Raw genomic sequence first — 19,250 nt, 5'->3', positions numbered from 1 at the left:
GCCCTGTTTACTGTTACTGTATTTTAGCGTCTCAAATGAGTTTGGAGAATCTGCTTGAGACACATAAATGCACTTAAGTCTTTTCTATCTAGCCAGCATGATTTAAATCACAAATTACTAGCCACAGAACCTGGCAACATTCAGTTGAACGTGGCATGAACCCAGGGTTTGTATGATTAATCACCGCTATTATACTCTATTCTTCAAGCTCAATGCAGAATTGTCTGTGTTTTCCAGCCTGCAAAAATCCAATTTTCTATTGTCCAGTCACCAGTAGAAAGTGATTAGGAATTTGTTTCCAGATACTGGGATCGGAGTAGCTGCTTTTCTGGAGACCCAAAGTAACCCACTTGCAGAGAAACTTGTATAGGCCAGTTTCACTAGGGAAAAAATTGTGCATCCCTTTCTGCCCTCCCCCCACCCCCCTAAACTAAAACAGTGATCTGAGGTCCCTGAGTGATTCACAGAACCTATTTGAAGGTGTCGGGAAGTACCTTGGAAATCACCCAATGCAATACTGTACCTAGTGGCTTTCGGGGTACGATTCACAATCTGATTTTAGTAGCCATTGCATAAACTGGCATAACTTCAGCTTTTTTTGGCTGTGTATCGATAGCCTCTTGTGTATATAACTTTCACCCGTGAAAGCCCAACCAACGCGATTTGCGGTCTTTTACTATCATTTACCAACAGAGCTCCACCTGAATGTTATTCAGAAGCATAAATAGTTACTGATATGCATGATTAGTTAACCTATGACCAATGATATTTTCATAAATGGCTCAGTCCCAAATACCACTGGGACATCCTAGCCCTATTGACCAGGAGTATCCCTCCAACTACTAAGCATACTGTGTTCTCTAGGATACGTAATCACCGTATGGATAGTCCCCTAAATAAGGTAATGGGACGTTTTCTTAAATTAAGTCTTCTGTGTCCCCATATCTTAATTTAGTGCAATTACCACCAATTAAAGTTTTTTTTTTTTTTAAATATAATATATATATCTCTCTATATCTCGATCCTTCAGTTATACACTTACACCATAAGGAGGGATTTTATGTTCTCTGTATACAAATCCTTGAATCGCTGAACTCGTAATTAATGGTATTTTCTCATTAGACACTGTGTGTGAGTGCATCAAATTGGGGCTTTATATTCCATCTTTCTTTGAATGGGTTTTTAGGCAGGAGAGGGCTTTAGATTAAAAATAAATAAATAAAAAAAGGAGGTAGACAGAAGACGTCCTTGAGTAGAATGCAAGAAGCGAGCAGGTGTGTAGCGACAAATTAGGGCTGAGGTGCGAGTAGGTGTAGAGGAGAGTATATAGCCTCTATACTTTGTAAGTCTCTGTATCTCCCATCATATATGCTCCATGAAATGCTGAGCCCTTCAAAACCTTTTGGGGTTACCAAAGGTTGCCAGTTCCCCATGTTAATTTGTTTAATCCCTATAAAAGGATATATTCAAACCCGAACAAGTCAGACATCACAAGGATAAAGAAATTAAAATGGCAGTATGACCGTACATATCGCAAGAAGAAATTACCATCGTTGATCAAAGATGGTACTCTACTGAATTCCAAGGGAAATGAAAAGACCAAGACAACACCCAACAGTAATATAGGAGGGTGAAATTGGAAAATGTGTGAGCAATGTGGAGAAGAGATTTGGGGAGGTATTTTTCCAGTAGTTGACTGCTGAAGGCTTAGGATGATAATGTGATATATATTCCAGTATGATTGACTTTGAAAATTGCTCCGGACTCGGTGGTAATGATTCTCAGAGACGAGACAGCTCCCCCTCCAAGTCATACATGACACTGGTCAGCCTCTGACCAGCAACAACCGCTGTCCTTGCGAGCTTTGTCGCTCCCCTGTATTACGATAGATGACATCGTATAAGGAAGAGGGACATACAATCCCCACTCTCCCCCCCATACATTTCTCCCCTCCTTTCCCTTCAGCTATCATGCCCCCCCAGATCCATCTTTCAGTCCCCACAAGCTAAAAGATATCTTACCTGTAGCGGGGAGCACTGAAGCTGGGAGGTGCAGCATTGAGGGGAGCCTGACCTTGCAGCAGTCACCGAAAGTTGTAATTGACTTCCGGCTCTGACCCTGCCATAGTCCTACGGTGCTATCTGCAGGCAGCAGCCACCATCTTCAGCCACCGCCTCCTGAAATACAGAACATTTGGTCCTGAGAACCGTTTCCAGATCAACGGCCTGCGTGCTACAAAAAGGGACACTCCCATATATACGGGACGCCTGGCGACCCTAATATAGATCTATCTCCAGTCAAGAATTTCTGAGCAAGTCTTGAAGCTTTATATACACCATCCTGCTCAGAACCATCTTTGAGCTAAATAGAGTGGTCAATTAAAGATGCAATCCCACAGTTGGCCAGTTAAAAAAAAACTTTTTGAGGCCTTTGATCCCTCATTTTATGCAAAACCATATTGTTTCACCGGGTAACGTAGGGTGCCCGTTTTTGCGCTTCTGAGCCTGGGAGAACCCTGTCCAACCTACATCAACACCCCCTGAGAGTTATTCCAGTGCCTGCCTGCATGATTCTTCACTGGAGGCCACTGAGTGGAGTGATTACGTGTGCATTTGCTGCTAGTGCAGCCTGTGAGCTCAAAACGCTTTATTCCAATGTACAGTGTGAGTAGAATGATTTTATTCATTCTGCCTATAAAGATGGGTTATAGAATGATGCTATGTTGGCATGCTATCTTTCTCATATCTGAGTTATCCTGGAGCTAGCTACACTTTGATCCTTGCTATATACAGCCCATCATCCTGTATTCCACCATTGGTTCCTAATGCTGAAAAGAATTTGGAGAATGTTACTGCATTTGACGCTGGTTAATTGATCCTCCAATACACATTGTAATACTGTGTTGCACTATTTTGTGTTTCTACTTGCCACATATTCCAGGAGAGCTGCGCTCCTGTTTCTGTTCTTTATTCTGTGTATTTGACCCTGCAAAGGTTTTTTTGGAGCAGCACCTCACAAATGGGTTGTATTTTTCTTTTCTATTTGATCACTTAATATCAAGTCACTTTTATCACCTGACCCAGAAATAATTTTTTTTGTGCTGAAACACCTATTTTCCTGATCACCCTGGCAGTGGGCACCATTGGGTTAATCCCTTCTCACTCTAGGTAGGACAGGAAGTAGACTTTTGCAGGTAGGCCATATAAGGCCCCTCCCTCTACCTGCACCTTAGTCTTTTTCCTGTCCTCACAGCTAGGAGTAGGATTTTTTATTTTTTAACAGGGCTCACCTACTGCACCTTGTGCAGATAGCCAGGGTCTCAGCCTCTCTGCCCTGAAGCTCCGCGGTGCGCCCTACGGGGGGCAAGACGGAGACCCCTTAGAGTCGGGGGAGCCCCTGTTGGGAGGGGAACAGCTGCAGCCGCGCAGGACCGATCGAAGGCGCACAGCAGCTGCAGCTGGGAGCCGTGGAGGCCCAGACTCACCGCATAAGCGTATGGTACGCTGCGGTAAAGTACCCAGCAGCCCGCTACAGGCGGAGGGGGGAGCAGCCATAGCTGCGAGCAGAGGAGGCTCAATTGACCGCACTAGCGTATGGAACGCGGTGGTGAACTACCCCAGTAATTCTGCTGCGAACCGAAGGAGGTTCATATTGACCGCATGTGTATCTGAGATACTGCGGTAAAAGGGGTACAGTGCAGGCGGCCGCTCGGGAGCGTGCGCGTCACGGCACGCCGGCAAATGCGTACAGACACGCGAGCCGTGCACGAGCACTTGATGACGTCATAGAAGCGACGACCACACGGTGTATGTGTGAGTGAAAGCTGCAGCATGGAACGCTCAGCAGGGAGAAGCCAAGTGCTGGATATGGATTCAAAAATGGAAACACCCAAACTTCAGTTCCCAAGACTAGGTGAGTCCTTAGTTTTATTTCTGCATGGGAAAGAGAGATGGTATATATACATTAGGGTGTATGTTTAGTATTTAATTTGTTTTTATAAATTAGTTCGGTGGTTACCCTCCCAGAAGCAGGATCTTCAAAGGGACGGGGGAATCCCTGCAACATAAATGAAAGGTTGCTAAGAAAACTAAATGGTGTTCAGCTTGTGAGAAACCAGCCCTAATAGGGAAGTAATTATGTGAAGATTGTCTTAAGACACCTGCAGGTGATACCAATGAACAAATGAGCATTTTCTTTATTGATGAAGGAGGCTGTTAAACAGAGAGTTGATGCGGCAGTACAGCAAGCTGTTAACCCTGCGCAGGAAGATCTAGATCCCAGACCAGTCTGGATAAGGGGAAAAGTTTTTCATCATATGGGTCTGAAATTGATTGTTTTCATGTGTCAGAGAGTGAAATGGATTCATCAGATCAAGATATTCAGGAAGGAATCTGAATTTGATGTAGAAAGGGTGGATCCACTCATCAAAGCCATGATACAGGTTGGGAACTGGAAGACATTGAGGAGTTAACCCACAAAAAAGATAAAAATTTTGGGGCGAGACAAAAAGTGTCCTGGCTGCTTCAAGAGTTTCTGTACTGGCCTGCTTTGACAGGCTAAGCAGGCTGCTGCTGCTACTACGGCTGCTACTACTGCTACTGCTGCTACTGCGGCTACTGCTGCTAGTACTGCGGCTGCTTTAAAAAGGTAGAGTCTTTACTATCAATCAAGTCGTTAAGGACCTCATTCAGGTGGAGTTGGCGCAACCAGATGCCAGAGTATTTACGCCTAAAAGGTTTGGGAAGATGTATCCATTCCCACAAGAGGAGGTAAAATTTTGGGATGTCAGCCCAAAGGTGGATACTGCTATTTCCAGAATAGTAGAGAAGACCACAATTCCAATAAGGAACTTGCGTCATTGGAGGACGCTATGGATAGGAAGATGATACGTATGGAAGAAAAAATACGTTACCGCAGGAACATCCTCATACCTGCCATAGTTGCCAACATTGAAGAAGCAATACACAAAGGTGTGGAAAGAAGTGCTATTCTTAAGCACTGTCCGAAGTAAAATGAGCAGCAAAATCTATGGTGCTGGCGGTATCAGCAAGAAGGGCTTTATGGCTCAGACAGTGGATGGCTGACACAGCATCAAAGAACAACTTGTGTGGATTACCATTGAAGGTGAGTTCCTCTTCGGTAACAAACTGGATGCAATAATAACAAAAGCATCAGTAGGTAAGAGCATTTTTTACCTCAAGAAAGCAGAAGATTCGGTTTCCAACAGGCTAATAGAAACCAATATAAGGAAGCAAAGGCATATAGACCTGGCAGGTCATCTCCAAGACAAAGAACATGGAGGGACGGCCAGGACCGTTTTTTTTTGTGACAGTTGCCAGTAGGAGGGCGACTGAAGCAGTTTTTCTGCAACATGGGCCCAAACGATACAGGACAATTGGGTATTACACCATTCATCAGGGGTACAGTATAGAATTTAGAGAGATGCCAAGAAGAAATATGTTCTTAATAACATGGATACAGTCCAAGGAAAAAAGAAGGCAGAATAATTCGGCTTTAAAGAAATTATTACAAGCAGAAGTAATAAAGAAGGTACCTCAGGAAGAGGAAGTGAAATTTATTCCAGAATTTTTCTAGTAAGGAAACCTACAAGGGAGTACAGAGCAATTCTAAACCTAAGAAGTGTGAACCTGATTATTCAAGAGCTACAACCAGGAGACTGGATGGTGGCAATAAGACTTAGAAGATGCTTATCTACAGGTGCCCATAACAAAGGGACACCAAAGATGCCTAAGGTTTACAGTAAATCAAGATCATTATCAGTATACAGCACTGCCATTTGGTCTGGCGACTTCCCCAAAGACGTTTATAAAGGTTCTAGCCCCTCTAGTGGCAGAAATGAGAAGAGGGGTAGATATATACCCATACCTGGACGACATCCGGGTAAAATCAGGGAGTCTGGAGAAACTCCAACAAGACCAGAAGATGGTATAACCTTTCTGGAACACCACAGTTGGTTAATAAACAGAAACAAGAGCCATCTCATGCCACTCAGCTGTTAAGATTTCTGGGGGTAGAATTTGATACAGCAAAAGGAGAAGTGAGACTACCAGGCGCAAAGAGGCAAGACATAGCCATGCAACAAAGAAGCTCAGGAAAGCTACCAGGACTTCAGCAGAAGAATGCATGAAGCTCCTAGGGAAATTCGCTTCAACATTAAGCGTCAGAAAATGGGCAGCAATACATATGAGACCAAGAATCTTGTTACACCCACACACAAAACAGGAATTAAAGTGGTGGGAAGATACCCGAAACCTGGGAAAAGGACAAACACTACACCCAGTGCACTGGGTAAGAATTACAAGTCAATGGCACTGTGGCTTAGTTGGTTAAAGCGGCTGTCTTGTAAACAGGAGATCCTGAGTTCAGATCTCAGCAATGCCTTGTCTTAGTCCCATGCACGTTTCTTAAACAGATGCGAGCAACACAGGTCGGGGTGCCCAGATGGGAGAAAAATTGGTGCAAGGAACCTGGACAAACCAGGAAAAGCATCTTCCATCAAATCTGCTGGAATTAAAAGCAGTACAAGGGCCTTAGAAACTTTCCAAGACCATATAAGAGGTGGCTGTATAAAAATAGAATCAAACAACAGGTCAGTTGTCAAGTATATAGCCGAACAAAGAGGAACCAGGAGCAGAAAGCTGATGAACCTCACAGCAGAAATCCTCTTTTGGGCAGAGTGCCACTTGTAGGAAATTACAGCCATACATATCCCAGGACTAGAAAATGTCACAGCAGACTTTCTAAGTCGGAGCATCATACACCCAGGAGAAGGGGCATTATAGCCACAGGTGTTTCAAGAACTGGTAGAGCGATGGGATCAGCCAGACATAGATCTCATGGCGACACACCAAAACCGCAAGGTAAGGAACTACTGTGCCAGACAGTTTCATCCAAGCGCACAGGGTACAGATGCTATCAGTTTCAAATGGCACTTCAAGTTGGTATACCTGTTCCCTCCAATTCCCTTAATTCCGGAAACAATCAGGAAAATCAGGGAAGACCAAGCAGAGGTGATATTCATAGCACCCTACTGGCCAAGAAGGCTTTGGTTCACACACTTGGTAATATGGCACTAGATACACCATGGCACATACCAGATCGCAAAGGGTTGATGCGACAGGGGTCAATATGTCATCCGAATGCCAAACAATGGCTTTGACGGTATGGCAATTGAGCAGGAAACATTGAGACTGAAAGGTTGTTCAGACAAAACAATCCAAACCCTTTTACAAGAAAGGGAAAGTTCCACATCGAAAGTATACCATAGAATCTGGCTTTGCTTTCGCGATTGGGGTGAAAAGGGAAAACAGAAGTCCTTTCACCTAGAATTGTATCAATTGTGGAGTTCCTGCAAAAAGGATTTGAGAAAGGTCTCAGTCTTAGCTCATTGAAAGTACAGGTGTCTGCACTATCAGCCTTGTTGGAAAGAAATCTGCCAATGGAAAGATTGATCATCAGATTCTTTCAGGCAGTTAAAGGTTAAGGCCTCAAATCAAGAACAGGGTACCTACAGGGGACTGGTCCCTAGTATTGGATGTACTAACAGCAGCTCCGTTTGAACCTATACAGGAGATAGGCTTGAAATGGTTATCATGGGAAATAGCGTTTTGATAGCAATCACCTCAGCAAGGAGAGTGGGAGAACTACAGGCTCTATCAGCCAAGGAACCATTCCTAGTCATACATCAAGACAAGGCAGTTCTCAGACCAGTATACCAATTCCTGCCAAAAGTTGTATCACAGTTCCACATGAATCAAGAAATTGTGATTCCGACATTCTGTCCAGAACCAAAGAATAAGAAAGAAGAAAGACTACACAAGTTAGAGGTGGTAAGATGTCTAAAAGTGTACCTGGAAGGATGCGAGATATCAGAAAGTCAGACAGACTATTCATCAATTCCAGAGGGACCGAAGAAAGGTCAAGAAGCTTCAAAGACAACAAGTTCCCAGTGGATAGTGTCTTGTATTAAAAGGCTTATGAAAGCGAAGGACAAGATAAACCTTTGAACATTAAAGCTCATTCTACAAGGGCCATGTCTACTTCATGGGCATTTAAAGCCCAGGATACACCAGGACAGATTTGCATAGCGGCAGTCTGGTCCTCATTCAATACATTCTGGAAATACTACAGACTAGACGTACAATCATCAGCTGACGCAAGCTTTGGACGTAGAGTGTTAGGAACTGTAGTAAAATAAAGGGTAAAGTGTATTAATAAAGGTCAAACTGATAAGGCATTAAACTGGTGTTGTCTATTCTGATGTATCCCTCCCTAAAATTTGCACTGCTTGGGTATGTCCCAATGGTGCCCACTGCCAGGGTGATCAGGAAAGGAGAAAATTTAAACAACTTACCGTAATTTTCTTTTCCTGGAACCATGGCAGTGGGCACATAGAGAGGGTAACTATGTATGTCTAATGCCTATCAGTTATATATTTCAGCTATGGAAGAATCGTAAGACTAAGGTGCAGGTAGAGGGAGGGGCCTTATATGGCCTACCTGCAAAAGTCTACTTCCTGTCCTACCTAGAGTGAGAAGGGATTAACCCAATGGTGCCCACTGCCATGGTTCCAGGAAAAGAAAATTACGGTAAGTTGTTTAAATTTTCTCCTTTCTCACTGTAAATATAAAGCCACAATCTCGCCGAAGTAACTTTTTTTCCCACTGCATCAGAACAAGGGGTCTTATGGAGCGAAATCATGTTATTTTTTTTTATCTCTCCCATGCTGCCTCCCCAGTTACAGAGAAACTTAGCAATGAAGTTACCGGTGTTCTCACAGGACTTTTACACGCCTGTCCAATAAGGCTGCGCTTATAGTGCCGGCGACGCTGATGTCACGCTACGGTCGCTGGAAAAATCTAATTGAAGTGACCTCCAGCGATCGCGACCAATCCGTTGCGCCATCGCGTCGCTCCTAGGAAGCTACAACAGAGATTGCAGCTTTCGATTGACTCACAGGAACTGAGAGATTTGGCGACCATATTAACCCGAAAGGAGAAGAGAACGCGGCTAACTACACGATAAGTATTTCGAGAACTAGGAGTCCCCTGAGCTAAACATAAAGGGGTTCAGCAGCCAGGAATGCTGCTTTGACTCTAGAAGAGGCCTTTCGGACCTTTATCTCCAATTATCCAAGTTATCCTGATAATTGCTCTTTTTGGCTCGCCTGCTTCAGATACTGATTTGGGAACGGGTTACTGAAGAAGTCTGACTAAAAATCTGTGCAAAATGTAAATGTGACTTATTAAGCGTTTTTACATTGTGTGCAGAAAATGAAATGGAAAAAAATACACCATTCGTGGGTAGAGGCCTCTTTCAATACATTAGTAGACAGCCAGGTGGATATTAATTACTTCTTCGCAGATACTCTCCCAATTCCCATATTTTGCTCACTTTTTGTATTATGCGACTTTGATTGGCTAAAATAGACGAAATTCTTGGAAAGATGTGTCCTCATTAACAGGAAGTGGAAATATATCTGCAGTATATATAGATAAATACCTGATTGATGCCGTCCGTGACCGGAAGGGACACAAGCGGAACTATACGCTAGCTCTCGTATAGTTCCGCTTGCGTCACTTCCGGTCACGAACGGCATCAATCAGGTATTTATCTATATATACTCATATGTTCACAGGAGGGGTTACACTCCTTGACAAAGGGCCTCCTTGCCCGAAACGCGTCTGAGTAAGCTACTCTGCTTTCTTTTTTGTGATGTTTCTCTTAGTCACCCAATAAATTCAATTTTTTTTACTTGTGTGCCATATTTGCCCACCAATTATCCTGCTTGCAGTGCTCCACTTACTCCTCGCATGAGGCAACCTCTTTCTGTGATCTACAATCAAGTTGGACGCACGCCCTGATGAGCCTTTATTTGAAGCCTTTATCTGAAGCCACATTGGATGCATGCTCTGTTGAGCCTCCATTAACAGTGAGTTATTCCTGGAGTCTACGCTGTAGTAGATATATCTGCATAGCCTAATTGCTCTAAGTAGTGTATCTCAGTGTGGTGGTGAAAAGGGGAGCACTTTACCCTAGGGCACGTTTACTTAGGCTAGCGTTTAATATTGATGTGGGCCACTGATGTGGATCCCACTAGCTAGTAAGAGAGGGTGTGAGTGTGTACAGTATTGGCTCCTTAAAACAGCAGGAGCGAGTGAACAGCAGTGATCACGAATCACTCGTTTTGATCACTTAACATACCGGATGTATCTGTGAATAGAGTCAGGGGTATATAGTATTGTGCTCCACTGCGGGGACCTCTCCATTAGCCTGGGAGACATATTACCTCCCAACTTGTCTCAACAGGCAGTGTTAACCGGAGCTACATTTACTGGAGTGATATGAGAAATTTCTACTATTGGTTATCACCCAGCATATTATAACTCTGACCACTCAATCATTTGGGCTCACTCGTCACCCCCATAGTCCCTGTGGGGACTCATCTTATGATCTAAGTGTGTGATCATAGCCTATATATTTGGCAGTGATAAATACATATGCCATGTGACAATAGGAAACCCTACACGGTTTTCTTTCAGCGCAACGCTTTAGGTTTTAATTATGTTTACAAGTACTTCAATAAAATTTAATTGTTGTATATATTAGTAGAGTTGAGTGCATCAATAGGGATCCTTCCTCTCCCACATACCTTCATTTATCTATATATACTCATATGTTCACAGGAGGAGTTACACTCATTGACAAAGGGACTCCTTGCCCGAAACGCGTCTGAGTAAGCTACTCTGCTTTCTTTTTTGTGATGTTTCTCTTAGTCACCCAATAAATTCCAATTTTTTTACTTGTGTGCCATATTTGCCCACCAATTATCCTGCTTGCAGTGCTCCACTTACTCCTCGCATGAGGCAACCTCTTTCTGTGATCTACAATCAAGTTGGACGCACGCCCTGATGAGCCTTTATTTGAAGCCTTTATCTGAAGCCACTTTGGATGCATGCTCTGTTGAGCCTCCATTAACAGTGAGTTATTCCTGGAGTCTACGCTGTAGTAGATATATCTGCATAGCCTAATTGCTCTAAGTAGTGTATCTCAGTGTGGTGGTGAAAAGGGGAGCACTTTACCCTAGGGTTGGTGTGTCCCCCCCCCCCTAGTATCCCATAAATCCCACTTTGATTAGCCTACAAATTAGGTAACTACTGTATATTGAGCCTTAGGCATTTAATGCTATAAATATCATCTGCATTCATTTTGCTTGAGCAATTACATTGCATCAAACCCCAAGGATTATCACAAGCTGCTCATTACTAAAGGGATTTCAAGAAATATTTCATGACAGTATTCTCTTGTTGGTTGTTTTCTGTCGCACCGATTTACAGACTAGACGTCTACTCACATACTATATCTGCAGTACATAATTCAGTACATACACTGCAAATACCGGTTATATCTCTTCCATGTAATTATCTTTAACCTCTTTCATGGTGAATGGGGAATGAGGCATTGCTGGCCTCTCCAGCAATAGATAAAGTAGATTTCTATAGTGACACTAAAAAAAAAAAAAAAAAGAACAGTTTTACCAACATAAGTGTCTCTTATGCAGCTTATCATATACCTAATTCTTCAGTACGCAGATGAGTCAGGCTTGTCTGCTACTTAGGATTCTGCAGACTATTGGCTTTCATAATTTAATATCCTAATCGGTCATGACATCTGTTCCTTTCTGAAAGGGTCATCCTTCGACCAGCCCGATTTACCTGGAATCTTTTGTAACACCATAACTGTTGGTTTATGAACCATAATTTGCGTTAACAGTTTCCCTGGTTAAGATCTCTCTGGCAGTATATGCACTTAGCGTACTTGTTTTCCAGAAACTGGACTGAACTTCGGTGATTGGGCGACTCAATATTGAGAAGGGGATTACAGAAATCTGATTATAGCTGAGCCGTGTATGGAAGCAGCTACAGTACCTCTGGGAAATGCATGCCTTTCGTGAAATGCCTATCTTAGCCATTTCATTTTCCATGGGTGTCCTTGCAATGCTTTAATCCCCTGAAACATAAGGTACGTTGGTTATTTTCTTTCTTACATGTTGATAGGGCATTTAAAATGCCTGTGCAACTGTGTTTTGGTTATGTAGTGTGATATAGGCCTGGGTGAATGTTTGGTCATGGTTTCAGATACAATGAAACTAGTGTGTATATGACAGGTTGAACAGGAAACTTGGCTGTGTTTAGAAATTAGTCTTTTTGTGTCCTTTTTACTTAAACTTACCAATTGTATTAGAAGATGATGCATCTACATGTCTTTATGGTATGACACCTAAACAGGAATGCATGCAACACATTTAAATATTACACTAGACATTCTCCGGACACCGGTTACATTGCCCAGAAACACTTACTTTTTAATATGTGCAATGCCTGGGGTTTAGGATCATAAGTCTACTGACATTTGAAAACCAGAGCTCATTTCACATTTGTTTTCCACTTTAAAAAAAAAAAAAAAACAAGTTGTTACCATATGATACTTGAACTACTGTACGTCTAACGAAATACAATGGCACAACTTGAACAGTTTTTGTCTTGATACTAGAGTCTTGACTATGGTGCGTACAGTCTGAATTGTCAGCGTTTGTACAAGCGATTACTACTTGTTATGCTGGGAACTACTGTTAAAATACTTGTTGGTAACTTTTCTGTCGCAAAAAAAAAAGAACCGTATCAAAAGCATTTTAGATACTGAAAATATAATTATTCAAAAATGTTCAAGTTATCTAAAGTGGATTCAAATAAGCATTGATCCATGTCCTATGTTCCGTCCTGTAACGATGAAGTAAAGGTATATTTGATTATAGGGTCCCTGAGTATCTGAGTATTTAAATTCCTATGAAAAGGTCAGGGTAAATATTGGGTAAGATTTACCACTTTTATTTCACACATTGTGTTGAATGTAAAGCGTCTCGAGAAATCAGAGGAGTGCAGGTTGAATGTAAAGACCAGGTTTATAAATCTGGACCACACGTGACCCGGCTAATGGTGAATGGGTGGGAATGCTCAGAGGGGGACTTTAGGTTTGTAAGATTTCTGGTGAAACCAGACGTTCTCCCCCTCCTTGATCCACACAGATACAATGCTTTCTATATGCTACTTCCTAACTTTTCTAGCTTGCTTTTTTGTGCATGAAGGTGCAGTCCCACATAGTTGGGCAGTTGAATTTCTTAGGGCACTCTGAATGTTGGGTGTTGGCCATTCATGTGTTTTCTTTACCCATACCCCCACCCTATCCTTATCAGAGACATTGAAGATATGGAGAGGTGAAGAGGGGGGACTCTAGTTGATCACACAAAAGGGAAATCAAACCCCTCCCAAGTCTAACTTTAAAAATAAACTTATAAAAGTGTCAGATTTGGGTAACAAAGTATCAATTAACCAGATGAGACCTGTTAAAATGTCACTGGAAGTAGGTCACGTTGGTCCTTTTTTGCCTCTTTAAGTGATGATCTTAATTTTTTTTTTAAGACATTGTATTCTGAGTGAATAATTGATTATTAAGACAGCTGCCATTAGTTATTTCTGATAGTAAAGAATGTGGCTAATTCCAAAGATAGAGATGTAGTAGATAATAGTAAAACAACTGTTGAGAATATATCTGAAGCCAATAAGTGACTTGGATTTATTACAGGCAGCTGTCAGTGGGCTGTCTGACTGAATTCGCTCAAAAGATTTCTTGCTTATATGAAAGATAAGAGTTGTGACTTTGTGACGTAGACCAAGAATGTAACGAGCATATTCAGAATAATTCTTAGAATAGAATAGCGTATGTAGGTGCTTTTCTTTGTATAAAAAGATGTAGATTACTTACCTAAGAGAAGAAACACGATAACGTCAGAGGGGAGGATTCCATCCAGAAAGGAAGAAGACAACAGATGATATACACCATCTTTGACAAGCATATGCCATATTTGTTGTGAAATACCATATATCTGTTATATGTAAGTAATAATCAGGACAATAAACATATTTTGTATGTGACAAAACTACATGCTGAATTTTACATATGATAGTCAAAGGACTGACTTTTTATATCTTTTATAAATGGGTTCCATCTCTCTCCACCTTTAGGACCTTTATTAAAATACACCTGTTTAATAAAGCATATGTGTAGCTCCGCTGGCTGGTGCAATCCATCTCGTATGCACTGACTTTGACCCCTTGCAGACGCACTTACCAGAGCACCCTCCTACTGTCTCTGTAAGTTCTCCCTAATTACCACTTACATTGTGAGCTCTTCGGAGCAAGGGCTCCTTTTCCCAATGTTACTTTCATGCCTGAAGCGCTTGTTCCCACTTGGCGTTATAATTTTATGTCACGTGTATTACTGCTGTGAAGCATTATGTAAATGGACGTCCCTATATTATAAGTAAAGATATACATACATACATACATACATACAAGGGTGCATTTCTAGCATCTTTACAACTGCAAAATGTGCCTAAACCTGTTCGTTTATTTCCAAAGCAGTACATTGCTCATCATTTTCACCAAAAAAGAGGGACAATCACAAGATAGAAAGTGAGTAAATGAACACAGAACTCACAGAGACCCATGATAAAATAAATGGAAATTTTTTTTACTGGAGCAAAAGTAGGTCAGAGCACTAAATAGATGCATCAGCAACACATCATCCGTCTGTAAAATATAATCCCATTTAATAAGATTACTGTTTAACAATCTATAATACCCTCATTTGTCAGACCATGCAAGCTCACTAGTTTCTGTGCTGCAATGTGCTTTATAAAGAATATAGAAATAACTTAACACTTCCACTGCTATGCAGTGTGTCGTGGGCCTCTCTGGTGGTTAAAACAGCAATTACTTTAGTCAACACAACATTTCCTCTCCTTTTTTGTTTTAGCAGACTTGGAATGGGGGGGTCCTATGGAGTAGAATTGCTATTTCTTTATCACTGAGGACCCCCTGGTTCAGTAGATATTGCCAGGAGATGTCCCTGGTGTTAACAGGTGGAACCAGCCAGTCAGTGAGGGGGCGTGCCGCACAGCAAAGCAACATTCTCCTCAGACTGCTTCCTTGAAATTAGGCCATTGGCAGCCTCTTTAACTTACTGCTGTGAAATTAGTGCAGAATTTCACTGGGATCGTGAAGTGCTACGACACAGACATGAAGGGGCTTTGTTCTGTATCATTTGGAGGTTCAAGGAAAGTAAAGAACAAAAAAAACAAAAAAACCTGTGTAGAGGGAATTGATAAAGATAACAAATTATTAGAAGGCTCAACCAGGCCAGGTTTAGAAGAGACATATAAACAGAAAACAAAGGGAGGGTTAGGGAGTGATCACAGGGCCACACTAATTGAGTAAAGTGAGAAGGTAAATAATAATAATAATGGTAATTGTAAATGTGGGTGCAAACTGTGAACTGAAAAGTGAATCAGGCAAAAAGAGGGGGAAGGGGAACACCAAATGAATGAGTCCCCTAAAGAATTCACTAACTGCACACCTACATATTATAAAATCTAACTTTTAATAAATTTACTTAAAACATATATTACCAAACGTAATGTACTAAATGTTTTTAAAAAATGAATTAAATATTCAATAACGTGCAACCATGTCAGATGAATGTATGATTGTACAAACCCAAATGTAATATTCCTGGGTTTGACAGGACAGTGGATGCTGCAAGTCAGGGTGTTAACCCCTCTGGAGTATATATGCAGACTGTAGGTAACCGTATCCTACTCAGTGAGCCTTTAACTGGTCACAGACTCAGCAATCCTGCAATGATATATATAGCAGCGAACACCTATGTGTTAAGTGCATATGCTTGAGAAGTGACGCTGATACAAACACAATCAATCCATAATACCCTCAGTATAGTTAGGCTGGAACTCGCAGTGCCATTGACATAGAGTTTCTCAGCAAAGAGGCTCAGATTGTGTGTATAGCAGGAAAGCAGACTCACTGCCCAGTGAGCCTTTAACCGGTCACAGACTCAGCAATCCTGCAATGATATATATAGCAGCGAACACCTATGTGTTAAGTGCATATGTTTGAGAAGTGACGCTGATACAAACACAATCAATCCACAATACCCTCAGTATAGTTAGGCTGGAACTCGCGGTGCCATTGACATAGAGTTTCTCAGCAAAGAGGCTCAGATTGTGTCAGTCTCCTACTTGGAGCTGTTTTAATGTAGTGCCTTAAGTCTCCTGGTTTTATCTATGCAGACGGCATTAGCTTGATAAATATAACAACAGGCAGTGAGTCTGCTTTCCTGCTATACACATTACATGATATATACACAATCTGAGCCTCTTTGCTGAGAAACTCTATGTCAATGGCACCGCGAGTTCCAGCCTAACTATACTGAGGGTATTGTGGATTGATTGTGTTTGTATCAGCGTCACTTCTCAAGCATATGCATTTAACACATAGGTGTTCGCTGCTATATATATCATTGCAGGATTGCTGAGTCTGTGACCAGTTAAAGGCTCACTGAGTAGGATACGGTTACCTACAGTCTGCATATATACTCCAGAGGGGTTAACACCCTGACTTGCAGCATCCACTGTCCTGTCAAACCCAGGAATATTACATTTGGGTTTGTACAATCATACATTCATCTGACATGGTTGCACGTTATTGAATATTTAATTCATTTTTTAAAAACATTTAGTACATTACGTTTGGTAATATATGTTTTAAGTAAATTTATTAAAAGTTAGATTTTATAATATGTAGGTGTGCAGTTAGTGAATTCTTTAGGGGACTCATTCATTTGGTGTTCCCCTTCCCCCTCTTTTTGCCATATAAACAGAAATAATGATAATGCTCAATTCCATATAACATAAAGTCTACATAAACACCAGGTATATAGGGAAAACAGAGTAAAACATCAACAAGACAGTAACCAAAGTCACAGAAGCCCCTTTTAGCGCGCACTCTTGGTGCATTAGTATATAGTGTTGGGATGTAAATATCAGGTTTAGAAGAGCCAGCAATACATTGGAGATGGTGCAGGGGGCTGCTCCGTTTTGTATATCTAATCTCATTTTTGCTATTAAAAAAAAATTTGCTTTGATTTTAACAAGCCTTTTATGTTGTCTACATGTAGTAACAAAGGAGGAAGAGGGAGTAGGACCCTGAGAGGGTCGAAAGCTTGAAACAGATCAACTACTTGTTGGTCCAATAAAAGGTATCATACAACCTGCTCCCTCTCCCTCCTTTGTTACTACATGGAAGAAAGGACCAGCACCGCTCCCCACCCTCCTTTGCTTGCTGTCTACAGTTATTCCTGACGGTCTAGCACATTTGGTCGCTGCGGTTTTGCCGAGACCAAAATCTCCGCCGGCGTTTAGTCAACACTTAACTCACCACTGGGACATCTATCCGCCCGGCCCTAATCTTAATCTCTAATACTAACGCGAGCCCCTAACCTAAAAACCCTAAGACCTCTTACCCTAAAAATCTGAACCACCTACCCCAGAAAGACCGAAAGCTAAAGTGATATGTGGAAGGTCACAGGTAGCTGACACTGAGACTTGAAACCTTACTTTTTAACCACTTCTTGACAGATGGCTGAGTAAGTGTCACCGCTATCTTAAAGTACAGCTCAAATCCATTACAGCGCAATCTGCTACAACGCGGATCTGCATATAACGTGGTGTGAGCGTGGCTCCCTTTTTTTAATGTTTTATTTTTTGGCAAACTTCCGGGATTTGCAGAGAGGAATGTCCACACACACCCCACCCATTCCGGTGCCTCCCTCCCTCCGGCGCCTCCCTCCTCCTGGTGCCTCCCTCACTCCCTCCGGCGCCTCCCTCACTCCCTCCGGCGCCTCCCTCACTCCCCCGGCGCCTCCCTCCCTCCGGTGCCTCCCTCCGGTGCCTCCCGCCCCTCCCTCCCACACCTCCCTCTCGCGCCTCCCTCCCTCCAGCGCCTCCCTCCCGATACTAACTAGCCATTTACAATGTAATGTTATTTTGAGCCTCGCTGTAACAGTGAAAGGAGGTGTTGCAAACACCATCTGTAAGTCATTTTATAGATGGCATTTAAAGAACTTTACGCTTTGCTGCTATAATGTATAAATGCTTAGTTTCTCAATACTGATGTTAAAAGAATCATATAATTAAAATGTATTACACATTTGCAGTATGCAGCTATTTATGAGAATTATCCATATCATCGACATTACATTTTCATACTGTTGGGATATTTCAAGCATTGACATTAAATAGTCTATCCACATCCCTGACGAAGTGCTCTGAGCAACACGAAACTTATTGTATGAGTAACATTTTATCATTAAGGCAGCAGACATTTTCGCCCAAATGTATGCTTGATTGATGCCAAGGTTTATAAAGTAAGACACAACTGTACAAAGTCACATCATGTCTGAAATAAGCAACTTGCTTCCTTGTTCGTATTTCAAGTAAAATTGGCAACATTGTTCAGGCAAAGGTCTATAGCAGGACTGGCCAACTCAAGTCCTGAAGGGCCACCAGCAACAGGTCAGGTATCAAGGATATCCCTGCTTCAGCACAGGTGGCTCAATCAGACCTGTGTTGAAGCAAGGATATTTTGAGAACCTGACCTGTTGGCGGTTCTTGACGACTGGAGTTGGCCTCCCCTGGTCTACAGGATGGACACAGGCGACAGCCAAACTCATCTTATCAAAATGGTGTTAAACGTAGGTGATAGTCTGCTAACTGCATTACCTGCCTAAGAGTAGGAGATTAAAAGATTTTTTTGTCACCAATAACGTAAATCATTCAATTGTCTGTAATAAATCTGAAAGACACAGGCCCAGATTTGCTAAATTGTGCTAAACCTTAGAGCACATGTTTACTTAAATGAGCATAATTTGCCTTTAGAAAATCTGGGCTAAGATATAAGGAGCCACAAGAGCACTGGAGCCCCCAACCTTAAGAGGGGGGCAATTCCCTGGTAGCCAAGTGGTGCACTTCTGGGGTTGGTGACCCAATAATATGCTTGCACCAGGGGCCAGCCATTCGCTAACACTGAATTAACACAATTGTTTCCCTTAAAAATTCAGGGTGGACTCTTAAACCAAGCGGAAATGCAGACGAGACATTTTTGCACATTGCTAGATGCAGGGAGGGGTCTCTTGGAGCAGATCTTTAGTGTAATTATAAGACTTCAAAAACATTTGCTAACTCTGCATTCCCTATAACCTCCTCCTCCTCCAAACATACGCTTGCATTAAAAAAAATATCCAAGGTAGGCATATCT

At 42.0% G+C, this 19,250-nt stretch overlaps 1 protein-coding gene across 2 annotated transcripts in view; it reads left to right on the top strand.

Moving 5' to 3' along the window:
* The first annotated feature begins 11,726 nt into the window (after positions 1-11,726).
* The window catches only part of ABCA4 (ATP binding cassette subfamily A member 4), a 183,151-nt gene continuing 175,627 nt past the window's right edge, over positions 11,727-19,250 (top strand). Inside the window, exon 1 of one of the 2 annotated variants that reach the window (XM_075616438.1) lies at positions 11,727-12,042. The gene's annotated coding sequence lies outside the window, so the exon portion shown is untranslated. The remainder of the gene's footprint in view (positions 12,043-19,250) is intronic. The other variant, XM_075616437.1, reaches the window with a different exon arrangement.

The sequence above is a fragment of the Ascaphus truei genome, chromosome 10 (assembly GCF_040206685.1).
Source record: "Ascaphus truei isolate aAscTru1 chromosome 10, aAscTru1.hap1, whole genome shotgun sequence".
NCBI classification, from domain to species: Eukaryota; Metazoa; Chordata; class Amphibia; order Anura; family Ascaphidae; genus Ascaphus; species Ascaphus truei.
Note: the sequence above shows the minus strand (reverse complement) of the source record. Positions and strands in the feature narration are given on the sequence as shown.